Source organism: Bufo gargarizans, chromosome 4, assembly GCF_014858855.1.
Source record: "Bufo gargarizans isolate SCDJY-AF-19 chromosome 4, ASM1485885v1, whole genome shotgun sequence".
NCBI classification, from domain to species: Eukaryota; Metazoa; Chordata; class Amphibia; order Anura; family Bufonidae; genus Bufo; species Bufo gargarizans.
Genome location: NC_058083.1, coordinates 145,620,011 through 145,633,633, shown reverse-complemented (window position 1 = coordinate 145,633,633; position 13,623 = coordinate 145,620,011).

Here is a 13,623-nt window from a genome sequence, read left to right as displayed (position 1 = left end):
ATGAGCTGTTTGAAGCTGTCTGTGTCCACCAGCCTAAATGACAGCATTTCATAGGCCAGTAGTTTAGAAATGCTGGCATTCAGGGCCAGGGATCGAGGGTGGCTAGGTGGGAATTTACGCTTTCTATCAAATGTTTGTGAGATGGAGAGCTGAACGCTGGCGTGTGACATGGTTGAGACGCTTGGTGACGGAGGTGGTGGTGGTGGTGGTGTTGGTGGTACATCCCCTGTTTGCTGGGCGGCAGGTGCCAACGTTCCTCCAGAGGCGGAGGAAGAGGCCGAGGCGGCAGCAGCAGAATAGGTCGAGGCGGCAGCAGCAGAAGAGGTAGCAGGGGGAGCCTGAGTGACTTCCTTGGTTTTAAGGTGTTTACTCCACTGCAGTTCATGCTTTGCATGCAGGTGCCTGGTCATGCAGGTTGTGCTCAGGTTCAGAACGTTAATGCCTCGCTTCAGGCTCTGATGGCACAGCGTGCAAACCACTCGGGTCTTGTCGTCAGCACATTGTTTGAAGAAGTGCCATGCCAGGGAACTCCTTGAAGCTGCCTTTGGGGTGCTCGGTCCCAGATGGCGGCGGTCAGTAGCAGGCGGAGTCTCTTGGCGGCGGGTGTTCTGCTTTTGCCCACTGCTCCCTCTTTTGCTACGCTGTTGGCTCGGTCTCACCACTGCCTCTTCCTCCGAACTGTGAAAGTCAGTGGCACGACCTTCATTCCATGTGGGGTCTAGGACCTCATCGTCCCCTGCATCGTCTTCCACCCAGTCTTGATCCCTGACCTCCTGTTCAGTCTGCACACTGCAGAAAGACGCAGCAGTTGGCACCTGTGTTTCGTCATCATCAGAGACATGCTGAGGTGGTATTCCCATGTCCTCATCATCAGGAAACATAAGTGGTTGTGCGTCAGTGCATTCTATGTCTTTCACCGCTGGGGAAGGGCTAGGTGGATGCCCTTGGGAAACCCTGCCAGCGGAGTCTTCAAACAGCATAAGAGACTGCTGCATAACTTGAGGCTGAGACAGTTTCCCTGGTATGCATGGGGGTGATGTGACAGACTGATGGGGTTGGTTTTCAGGCGCCATCTGTGCGCTTTCTGCAGAAGACTGGGTGGGAGATAATGTGAACGTGCTGGATCCACTGTCGGCCACCCAATTGACTAATGCCTGTACCTGCTCAGGCCTTACCATCCTTAGAACGGCATTGGGCCCCACCATATATCGCTGTAAATTCTGGCGGCTACTGGGACCTGAGGTAGTTGGTACACTAGGACGTGTGGATGTGGCAGAACGGCCACGTCCTCTCCCAGCACCAGAGGGTCCACTAACACCACCACGACCATGTCCACGTCCGCGTCCCTTACTAGATGTTTTTCTCATTGTTATGGTTCACCACAACAACAAATATATTATTTGGCCCAATGTATTGTATTCAAATTCAGCGGGATATAAATTTGAGGCCTAGTATTTAGGCGCTGGGTGACCGGTATGGATTTAGTGACAGAATTAGACTTGGAAATGCACAGAAGCGTGTGTGTGTGAAGTTATTCTGAATGACCCAATGTGCACCTTGAATATTATATACCCTTTTAGGGATAGATTTCAAATAGCTCTGATATAGCAGAAACCACTAAATTATGAAATTGCTAAATTGGGAATTGTACTTCAACCCAGAACAAAAAATGTGCTTTGACGGACACTAAATATCTTGCCCAGCAACAACAGTACAGCGGTGGGTAACGAGAGATTTAGAGGGAATTAAATTTGAGGCCTAGTATTTAGGCGCTGGGTCACCGGTATGGATTTAGTGACAGAATTAGACTTGGAAATACACAGTAGCGGGTGTGTGTGAAGTTATTCTGAATGACCCTATGTGCACCTTCAATATTATATACCCTTTTAGGGATAGATTTCAAATAGCTCTGATATAGCAGAAACCACTAAATTATGAAATTGCTAAATTGGGAATTGTACTTCAACCCAGAACAAAAAATGTGCTTTGACGGACACTAAATATCTTGCCCAGCAACAACAGTACAGCGGTGGGTAACGAGAGATTTAGAGGGAATTAAATTTGAGGCCTAGTATTTAGGCGCTGGGTCACCGGTATGGATTTAGTGACAGAATTAGACTTGGAAATGCACAGAAGCGTGTGTGTGAAGTTATTCTGAATGACCCAATGTGCACCTTCAATATTATATACCCTTTTTGGGATAGATTTCAAATAGCTCTGATATAGCAGGAACCACTAAATTATGAAATTGCTAAATTGGGAATTGTACTTCAACCCAGAACAAAAAATGTGCTTTGACGGGCACTAAATAACTTTCCCAGCTACAACAGGACAACGGTAACGAGAGATTTAGAGGGATTTAAATTTGAGGCCTAGTATTTAGGCGCTGGGTGACAGGTATGGGTTTAGTGACAGAATTAGACTTGGAAATACACAGTAGCGGGTGTGTGTGAAGTTATTCTGAATGACCCTATGTGCACCTTCAATATTATATACCCTTTTAGGGATAGATTTCAAATAGCTCTGATATAGCAGAAACCACTAAATTATGAAATTGCTAAATTGGGAATTGTACTTCAACCCAGAACAAAAAATGTGCTTTGACGGACACTAAATATCTTGCCCAGCAACAACAGTACAGCGGTGGGTAACGAGAGATTTAGAGGGAATTAAATTTGAGGCCTAGTATTTAGGCGCTGGGTCACCGGTATGGATTTAGTGACAGAATTAGACTTGGAAATGCACAGAAGCGTGTGTGTGAAGTTATTCTGAATGACCCTATGTGCACCTTCAATATTATATACCCTTTTTGGGATAGATTTCAAATAGCTCTGATATAGCAGGAACCACTAAATTATGAAATTGCTAAATTGGGAATTGTACTTCAACCCAGAACAAAAAATGTGCTTTGACGGGCACTAAATAACTTTCCCAGCTACAACAGGACAACGGTAACGAGAGATTTAGAGGGATTTAAATTTGAGGCCTAGTATTTAGGCGCTGGGTGACAGGTATGGGTTTAGTGACAGAATTAGACTTGGAAATACACAGTAGCGGGTGTGTGTGAAGTTATTCTGAATGACCCTATGTGCACCTTCAATATTATATACCCTTTTAGGGATAGATTTCAAATAGCTCTGATATAGCAGAAACCACTAAATTATGAAATTGCTAAATTGGGAATTGTACTTCAACCCAGAACAAAAAATGTGCTTTGACGGACACTAAATATCTTGCCCAGCAACAACAGTACACCGGTGGGTAACGAGAGATTTAGAGGGAATTAAATTTGAGGCCTAGTATTTAGGCGCTGGGTCACCGGTATGGATTTAGTGACAGAATTAGACTTGGAAATACACAGTAGCGGGTGTGTGTGAAGTTATTCTGAATGACCCTATGTGCACCTTCAATATTATATACCCTTTTTGGGATAGATTTCAAATAGCTCTGATATAGCAGGAACCACTAAATTATGAAATTGCTAAATTGGGAATTGTACTTCAACCCAGAACAAAAAATGTGCTTTGACGGGCACTAAATAACTTTCCCAGCTACAACAGGACAACGGTAACGAGAGATTTAGAGGGATTTAAATTTGAGGCCTAGTATTTAGGCGCTGGGTGACAGGTATGGGTTTAGTGACAGAATTAGACTTGGAAATACACAGTAGCGGGTGTGTGTGAAGTTATTCTGAATGACCCTATGTGCACCTTCAATATTATATACCCTTTTTGGGATAGATTTCAAATAGCTCTGATATAGCAGAAACCACTAAATTATGAAATTGCTAAATTGGGAATTGTACTTCAACCCAGAACAAAAAATGTGCTTTGACGGACACTAAATATCTTGCCCAGCAACAACAGTACAGCGGTGGGTAACGAGAGATTTAGAGGGAATTAAATTTGAGGCCTAGTATTTAGGCGCTGGGTCACCGGTATGGATTTAGTGACAGAATTAGACTTGGAAATACACAGTAGCGGGTGTGTGTGAAGTTACTCTGAATGACCCTATGTGCACCTTCAATATTATATACCCTTTTTGGGATAGATTTCAAAGAGCTCTGATATAGCAGGAACCACTAAATTATGAAATTGCTAAATTGGGAATTGTATTTCAACCCAGAACAAGAAATGTGCTTGAACGGACACTAAATAACTCGCCCAGCTACAGCACTAGGGACAGATTTAGCTGGATATAAATTTGAGGCCTAGTATTTAGGCGCTGGGTGACAGGTATGGGTTTAGTGACAGAATTAGACTTGGAAATACACAGTAGCGGGTGTGTGTGAAGTTATTCTGAATGACCCTATGTGCACCTTCAATATTATATACCCTTTTAGGGATAGATTTCAAATAGCTCTGATATAGCAGAAACCACTAAATTATGAAATTGCTAAATTGGGAATTGTACTTCAACCCAGAACAAAAAATGTGCTTTGACGGGCACTAAATAACTTTCCCAGCTACAACAGGACAACGGTAACGAGAGATTTAGAGGGATTTAAATTTGAGGCCTAGTATTTAGGCGCTGGGTGACAGGTATGGGTTTAGTGACAGAATTAGACTTGGAAATACACAGTAGCGGGTGTGTGTGAAGTTATTCTGAATGACCCTATGTGCACCTTCAATATTATATACCCTTTTTGGGATAGATTTCAAATAGCTCTGATATAGCAGAAACCACTAAATTATGAAATTGCTAAATTGGGAATTGTACTTCAACCCAGAACAAAAAATGTGCTTTGACGGACACTAAATATCTTGCCCAGCAACAACAGTACAGCGGTGGGTAACGAGAGATTTAGAGGGAATTAAATTTGAGGCCTAGTATTTAGGCGCTGGGTCACCGGTATGGATTTAGTGACAGAATTAGACTTGGAAATACACAGTAGCGGGTGTGTGTGAAGTTACTCTGAATGACCCTATGTGCACCTTCAATATTATATACCCTTTTTGGGATAGATTTCAAAGAGCTCTGATATAGCAGGAACCACTAAATTATGAAATTGCTAAATTGGGAATTGTATTTCAACCCAGAACAAGAAATGTGCTTGAACGGACACTAAATAACTCGCCCAGCTACAGCACTAGGGACAGATTTAGCTGGATATAAATTTGAGGCCTAGTATTTAGGCGCTGGGTGACAGGTATGGGTTTAGTGACAGAATTAGACTTGGAAATACACAGTAGCGGGTGTGTGTGAAGTTATTCTGAATGACCCTATGTGCACCTTCAATATTATATACCCTTTTAGGGATAGATTTCAAATAGCTCTGATATAGCAGAAACCACTAAATTATGAAATTGCTAAATTGGGAATTGTACTTCAACCCAGAACAAAAAATGTGCTTTGACGGGCACTAAATAACTTTCCCAGCTACAACAGGACAACGGTAACGAGAGATTTAGAGGGATTTAAATTTGAGGCCTAGTATTTAGGCGCTGGGTGACAGGTATGGGTTTAGTGACAGAATTAGACTTGGAAATACACAGTAGCGGGTGTGTGTGAAGTTATTCTGAATGACCCTATGTGCACCTTCAATATTATATACCCTTTTTGGGATAGATTTCAAATAGCTCTGATATAGCAGAAACCACTAAATTATGAAATTGCTAAATTGGGAATTGTACTTCAACCCAGAACAAAAAATGTGCTTTGACGGACACTAAATATCTTGCCCAGCAACAACAGTACAGCGGTGGGTAACGAGAGATTTAGAGGGAATTAAATTTGAGGCCTAGTATTTAGGCGCTGGGTCACCGGTATGGATTTAGTGACAGAATTAGACTTGGAAATACACAGTAGCGGGTGTGTGTGAAGTTACTCTGAATGACCCTATGTGCACCTTCAATATTATATACCCTTTTTGGGATAGATTTCAAAGAGCTCTGATATAGCAGGAACCACTAAATTATGAAATTGCTAAATTGGGAATTGTATTTCAACCCAGAACAAGAAATGTGCTTGAACGGACACTAAATAACTCGCCCAGCTACAGCACTAGGGACAGATTTAGCTGGATATAAATTTGAGGCCTAGTATTTAGGCGCTGGGTGACCGGTATGGATTTAGTGACAGAATTAGACTGGGATATGGCCAAAAAATAAACAGACTATTGCTGGTTAAATGCACTTGGTGTGACAGCTTCACCCTGATGTAGGCTTTAGCCAAAAAACAACCACACCATTGAGGGTTAAATGCACTTGGTGACAGGCGCAGCTTGCCCCTGATTTTGTATATGGCCAAAAAATGAACAGACTATTGCTGGTTAAATGCACTTGGTGTGACAGCTTCACCCTGATGTAGGCTTTAGCCAAAAAACAACCACACCATTGAGGGTTAAATGCACTTGGTGACAGGCGCAGCTTGCCCCTGATTTTGTATATGGCCAAAAAATGAACAGACTATTGCTGGTTAAATGCACTTGGTGTGACAGCTTCACCCTGATGTAGGCTTTAGCCAAAAAACAACCACACCATTGAGGGTTAAATGCACTTGGTGACAGGCGCAGCTTGCCCCTGATTTTGTATATGGCCAAAAAATGAACAGACTATTGCTGGTTAAATGCACTTGGTGTGACAGCTTCACCCTGATGTAGGCTTTAGCCAAAAAACAACCACACCATTGAGGGTTAAATGCACTTGGTGACAGGCGCAGCTTGCCCCTGATTTTGTATATGGCCAAAAAATGAACAGACTATTGCTGGTTAAATGCACTTGGTGTGACAGCTTCACCCTGATGTAGGCTTTAGCCAAAAAACAACCACACCATTGAGGGTTAAATGCACTTGGTCGCAGCTTGTGCTGGCGCACCACAAGACACAAAATGGCCGCCGATCACCCCAGAAAAATGAGACTGACAAACGGTCTGTGCAGCCTAAAAACAGTGAGCAATTGAGGATCAGCAGCTCAATGATCCACAGCTGCAGATCGATCAGTTAATCAAGTCCTTTGGAGGAGTTAATCTGCCTAATCTCGCCCTACTGTCGCAGCCGCAACCTCTCCCTACGCTAATCAGAGCAGAGTGACGGGCGGCGCTATGTGACTCCAGCTTAAATAGAGGCTGGGTCACATGGTGCTCTGGCCAATCACAGCCATGCCAATAGTAGGCATGGCTGTGATGGCCTCTTGGGGCAAGTAGTATGACGCTTGTTGATTGGCTGCTTTGCAGCCTTTCAAAAAGCGCCAAGAAAGCGTCACAAAAGCGCGAAGAAAGCGACGAACACCGAACCCGAACCCGGACTTTTACGAAAATGTCCGGGTTCGGGTCCGTGTCACGGACACCCCAAAATTCGGTACGAACCCGAACTATACAGTTCGAGTTCGCTCATCCCTAGTCGGCAGGTAAGAACCATTTGGCCCATCTAGTCTGCCCAATATACTAAATACTATGGATAGCCCCTGGCCCTATCTTATATGAAGGATGGCCTTATGCCTATCCCATGCATGCTTAAACGCCTTCACTGTATTTGCAGCTGCCACTTCTGCAGGAAGGCTATTCCATGCATCCACTACTCTCTCAGTAAAGTAATACTTCCTGATATTACTTTTAAACCTTTGCCCCGCTAATTTAAAACTATGCCCTCTTGTAGCAGTTTTTCTTCTTTTAAATATTCTCTCCTCTTTTACCTTGTCGATTCCCTTTATGTATTTAAAAGTTTCTATCATATCCCCTCTGTCTCGTCTTTCTTCCAAGCTATACATGTTAAGTTCCTTTAATCTTTCCTGGTAAGTTTTATCCTGCAATCCATGTACCAGTTTAGTAGCTCTTCTCTGTCAATATCCTTCTGGAGATATGGTCTCCAGTACTGAGCACAATACTCCAAATGAGGTCTCACTAGTGCTCTGTAGAGCGGCATGAGCACCTCCCTCTTTCTACTGGTATTTCCTCTTGCTATACACCCAAGCATTCTGCTAGCATTTCCTGCTGCTCTGTGACATTGTCTGCCTACCTTTAAGTCTTCTGAAAAAATGATCCCTAAATCCCTTTCCTCAGATACTGAGGTTAGGACTGTATCACTGATTTTATATTCTGCTCTTGGGTTTTTACGTCCCAGGTGCATTATCTTGCACTTATCAACATTAAATTTTAGTTGCCAGATTTTTGACCATTCCTCTAGTTTTCCTAAGTCCTTTTCCATTTGGTGTATCCCTCCAGGAACATCAACCCTGTTACAAATCTTTGTATCATCAGCAAAAATACACACCTTACCATCGAGGCCTTCTGCAATTTCGCTGATAAAGATATTAAACAATATGGGTCCCAGAACAGATCCCTGAGGTACCCCACTGGTAACAAGACCTTGGTCTGAATATACTCCATTGACTACAACCCTCTGTTGTCTGTCCCTCAGCCACTGCCTAATCCATTCAACAATATGGGAGTCCAAGCCCAATGACTGCACTTTTTTAAATCGCATATTAATCGCGATAACAAGAATAATGACGAATATTCGATTTCGACGAATATAAAACGAATATTATCGAATATTCGCGAATTTCGTCGAAATCGAATATGGCACCTGCCGCTCATCACTAATGCAGACGTGCCGATGATGTAGAAGCAAGGGGAAGGTTCCCCTGCTGCAGCAGAAGTCTCCAAAGTGAAGTAGCACCATGCCTCCTGACAGATTTACATACAGAATATTGCAAAGGCGTCAACAGCCAAAGACTAAATATTGTCTGGATGAAAGCTTATCCAATTAATGCCTTTGAACTTTATCAAGGTCTGGACTTGATTTATTCTCCGTCTCCACTATTACTTTTATTGCTTCGGAGCCTAACCCTGGGGATTGACAGTATCTAGGTAGGAGCACTGTGACACACACACAGAAAACTGTTGGGGCCACACCATTTTTATAAACCTGGGACACGATCGGCCCTGGGGGCTGCAGGTTGCAGAGGCACGCATTTATATTAACAGTCAACGGCAAATTTGGATGCTAGGTATGGTTGCAGCACATGGAATGGTTTCTCCACCTGAAGCAGTTCAGTCCCTCACCAATTTGCATTAGTCTCCCAGGTCCAATGTTGGGGGGTGGGGAATTGGCAATTGCCCAGGTCCCCCATCCCTAAAGGGACCACCTTCCGTATGGGGTGGCAGTTTAAAGCAGGAAATGGGACACTATGGCTCCCTTCCCCGAGGTTCAGCCTTATAGGCAACAGGCAAGTAGGCTTAAAGCTTATGAGGCAGCAGAATGGCAAAGGAGGTTACAATATCACCATGGCCTCCTGTGTAGGGTGTTACATGATCGCGTATGACTGCACCATGCCTGCACCATGACTTACTGTACACATTCATGATCACTTGAAACCTGACACAAGAGGCTGTAGTGATGTATTTGAAATGGCCAGCTACAGAGCATTGAACACTGTCACTACAAGGAGGAACATTATATACTGGCACTACAGTGGAGGGGGCATTATCTATACTAACACTACAGGGGGAACATTATATATTGGCACTACAGGGGGTGCATTATATACTGTCACTACAAGGGAGGGGGCATTATATACTGACACTACAGGTTAAGGAGCATTAGATACTGGCACTACAAGCTGGGGATCATTATAAACTGGCATATTTATATTCTGTGACTACGGGGGGCATTATATTTGGCACTACAAGGGAGGGAATTTTATACTAGTACTACAGGGGGTATTATATACTGGCACTAAAGGCTGAGGGACATTATATACTGCACTACAGGGTGAGGGGCATTATATACTGCACTACAGACTGGAGAGCATTATATATTGGAACACAGGGCTGAGAAGCATTATACACTGGCACTAAAAGGTGGGGAACACTACAAGGATCGCATTATTCAATGCAAAGTCATCGCAACACAGGAACTTTCAGATAATCATCAAGGAATTACACACAGGGAGTGCACGCAGTCCGACACCACATTATTCAATGCAAGTCATCAATTGCAGCGCTTACCTGTGAGCTTTCTCTTGGAAGCATGGAAAAAGGTCCTGGAAAACGACCATGTAGCCTTTCACAAAGAAAAATCGAATCCAGCTTCCCGTAAAAAAAACTTTATTTCCTTGTAATAAAATCTGCAGATATCAAATACAAAAACTTTGTCAACGTGTTTCAGACCTTAGACATAGCGGTCCTTCATCATGACATGCATAAGTTAAATCCCTCTTATAGCAAAGGGCTGGGTAACCACTGATTATATTCCCCTCCCCACCTGCACACCTGTGCGCCTATAACGAGGGAAAGAAAAACTCCTTCTCCAAGACAAAAAAAACGCAGTTATCTGTATTGGAGAACCAAATCATGTTTCTTATTCAGACCGCTTGGAAAACATATTCCCAGTTTAAACATCAAATACGTTTCTCTGCTTAATAATTTCTGTTTATGATCTCCTCCTCTGATCGGAGCAAACACCCTTTCTATGCCCTGTACCGCAAAAGCCGACGTGCTTCCCTTGTGAACAGTGGCAAAATGTAGTGAGGCCGCTAAAACATTTCTTGTTACTGGGGGATATCAGATCGATGTTTTCTAATTCTCACTTTAATTTGGTTGGTTGTACAACCCACGTACTGTAACTGATACTCCCTACAGGTTATAACATATGCAGACAAACCCATATTGCAATTCAGTGGATAGTTCTAAATCCAATATGGCTATGAGGAAGGAGGACGTGGCAACCACGGCGGACCATGAACCCTGCTACCCTAAACCTCAAACAAAAAACGGAGAGCGGGGAGGAAGCACCGCAAGAGTACGCAGGTATCCATCACGTCGGAATTAGAAGGAGATGATATACAGGTAATCAACCTTTCCTCTATTGTGCTGTCTTCCGCCCAAGAGACTCTGCTGAAAAGAGGCTTATCTTTTTCGCCAACCTGTCATTTCGACCTTTACCACACTATTATTGATGTGAATCGTTTAGCCAGGATTTTGACTTTAAAAAAGCATTTTTCTGCAAAGGAGGATTCCCCTCGGGATATTGATAATGACATGGGATCCTCTCTGCAGGACATTGCTGACACCAGAGTACCTGCTATGTTACAACAAGACAGTTCTATGTATATGGACATTGCCGGCATCACACCAGATTTTGCTGATTTGTTACATATCACCACACTCCAGGAGACTTTTCAAGGGCCGGATGATAATCAAAGAGAACATACATCCAGATTTTTTAAAACATACAATAGGGATTTTTATCCCATTCAGTCTAGATCTCCGGCCCTTGATCGCTTCCAGGAGTTAATTGAAAAGGGTTGGTGTATGTTAAATAGTCAGATCAAACAAAAACACACTGAAAGGAATATGGTTAACCAGGGCTGCCATCAGGGGGGTACAGCCAATACCCCAGTAAGGGGCCCAGACCCTGGGGGGGGCCCAGCCAGTTCCAAAAAAATAAATAAAAAAATATATATATTTTTTCCCCCTCCCATTTGTCAGTGACTTGAGTTGAGCTTTATTGCATCGCTAGAGGGGGGCAATTGATTATTCCTTGCTAGTGATGTCCGGTTCATGAACAAATCATTCATTTGAATTGATTCAGTTCACTGAACCGGAGGAGTCGATTCACCTGACTGAGCGGATGGGTTTGAGAGTGGTTGAGTGTCAGCCACAGATCCCCCATAAAAGTGTCATCCACAGATCCCCCATAACAGTGTTCGTCATCCACAGATCCCCCATAACAGTGTGTCATCCACAGATCCCCCATAACAGTGTGTCATCCACAGATCCCCCATAACAGTGTGTCATCCACAGATCTCCCATAACAGTGTGTCATCCACAGATCCCCCATAACAGTGTGTCATCAACAGATCCCCCATAACAGTGTTCGTCATCCACAGATCCCCCAAAACAGTGTGTCATCCACAGATCCCCCATAACAGTGTTCGTCATCCACAGATCCCCCATAACAGTGTTCGTCATCCACAGATCCCCCATAACAGTGTTCGTCATCCACAGATCCCCCATAACAGTGTGTCATCCACAGATCCCCCATAACAGTGTGTCATCCACAGATCCCCCATAACAGTGTTCGTCATCCACAGATCCCCCATAACAGTGTGTCATCCACAGATCCCCCATAACAGTGTGTCATCCACAGATCCCCCATAACACTGTGTCATCCACAGATCCCCCATAACAGTGTGTCATCCACAGATCCCCATAACAGTGTTCGTCATCCACAGATCCCCCATAACAGTGTCATCCACAGATCCCCCATAACAGTGTGTCATCCACAGATCCCCCATAACAGTGTGTCATCCACAGATCCCCCATAACAGTGTTCGTCATCCACAGATCCCCCATAACAGTGTTCGTCATCCACAGATCCCCCATAACAGTGTGTCATCCACAGATCCACATAACAGTGTGTCATCCACAGATCCCCCGTAACAGTGTTCGTCATCCACAGATCCCCCATAACAGTGTTCGTCATCCACAGATCCCCCATAACAGTGTGTCATCCACAGATCCCCCATAACAGTGTGTCATCCACAGATCCCCCATAACAGTGTGTCATCCACAGATCCCCATAACAGTGTTCGTTATCCACAGATCCCCCATAACAGTGTCATCCACAGATCCCTCATAACAGTGTCATCCACAGATTCCCCCATAACAGTGTCATCCACAGATTCCCCCATAACAGTGTGTCATCCACAGATCCCTCATAACAGTGTCATCCACAGATTCCCCCCATAACAGTGCGTCAGCCACAGATTCCCCCCATAACAGTGCGTCATCCACAGATCCCTCATAACAGTGTCATCCACAGATTCCCCCATAACAGTGTGTCATCCACAGATTCCCCCCATAACAGTGTGTCATCCACAGATCCCTCATAACAGTGTCATCTACAGATTCCCCCCATAACAGTGCGTCAGCCACAGATTCCCCCCATAACAGTGCGTCATCCACAGATCCCTCATAACAGTGTCATCCACAGATTCCCCCATAACAGTGTGTCATCCACAGATTCCCCCCATAACAGTGTGTCATCCACAGATCCCTCATAACAGTGTCATCCACAGATTCCCCCCATAACAGTGCGTCAGCCACAGATTCCCCCCATAACAGTGCGTCAGCCACAGATTCCCCCCATAACAGTGCGTCAGCCACAGATTCCCCCCATAACAGTGCGTCATCCACAGATTCCCCCCATAACAGTACGTCATCCACAGATCCCCCCCATAACAGTACGTCATCCACAGATCCCCCCCATAACACTGTAACAGTAAACCTTGTGCTTTTAAGGTGTTTTTTCCTAAATGTGCCAGGGGAAGATTGCTAGGGCAGATTAGAACAGGTAGTGTAGTTAGTGTTAGTGTGGGGTCCTGCTTAAAAGAGTCTACCTTGTCGTGGTAGCAGGCTTCATATTATTTGGTCAAAAATTAATTCCTTACTGAAATCGCTGATTATCACTTTTTACTGTCTTTGTAGTTGTAAAAAAATAATGAAATTGGGGGTAGGTCCTTGGGGGTGGAGGGGAGGTGGAGTCAGGACAGATTCTAAAGGGTAGGAGGGGGGGCCCAGGCCTTGAGCTGAGTAAGGGGCCCCAAAATTTCTGATGGCAGCCCTGTGGTTAACCCCTTAGAGGACCAGGCAGTTTTTGCAAATCTGACCAGTGTCACT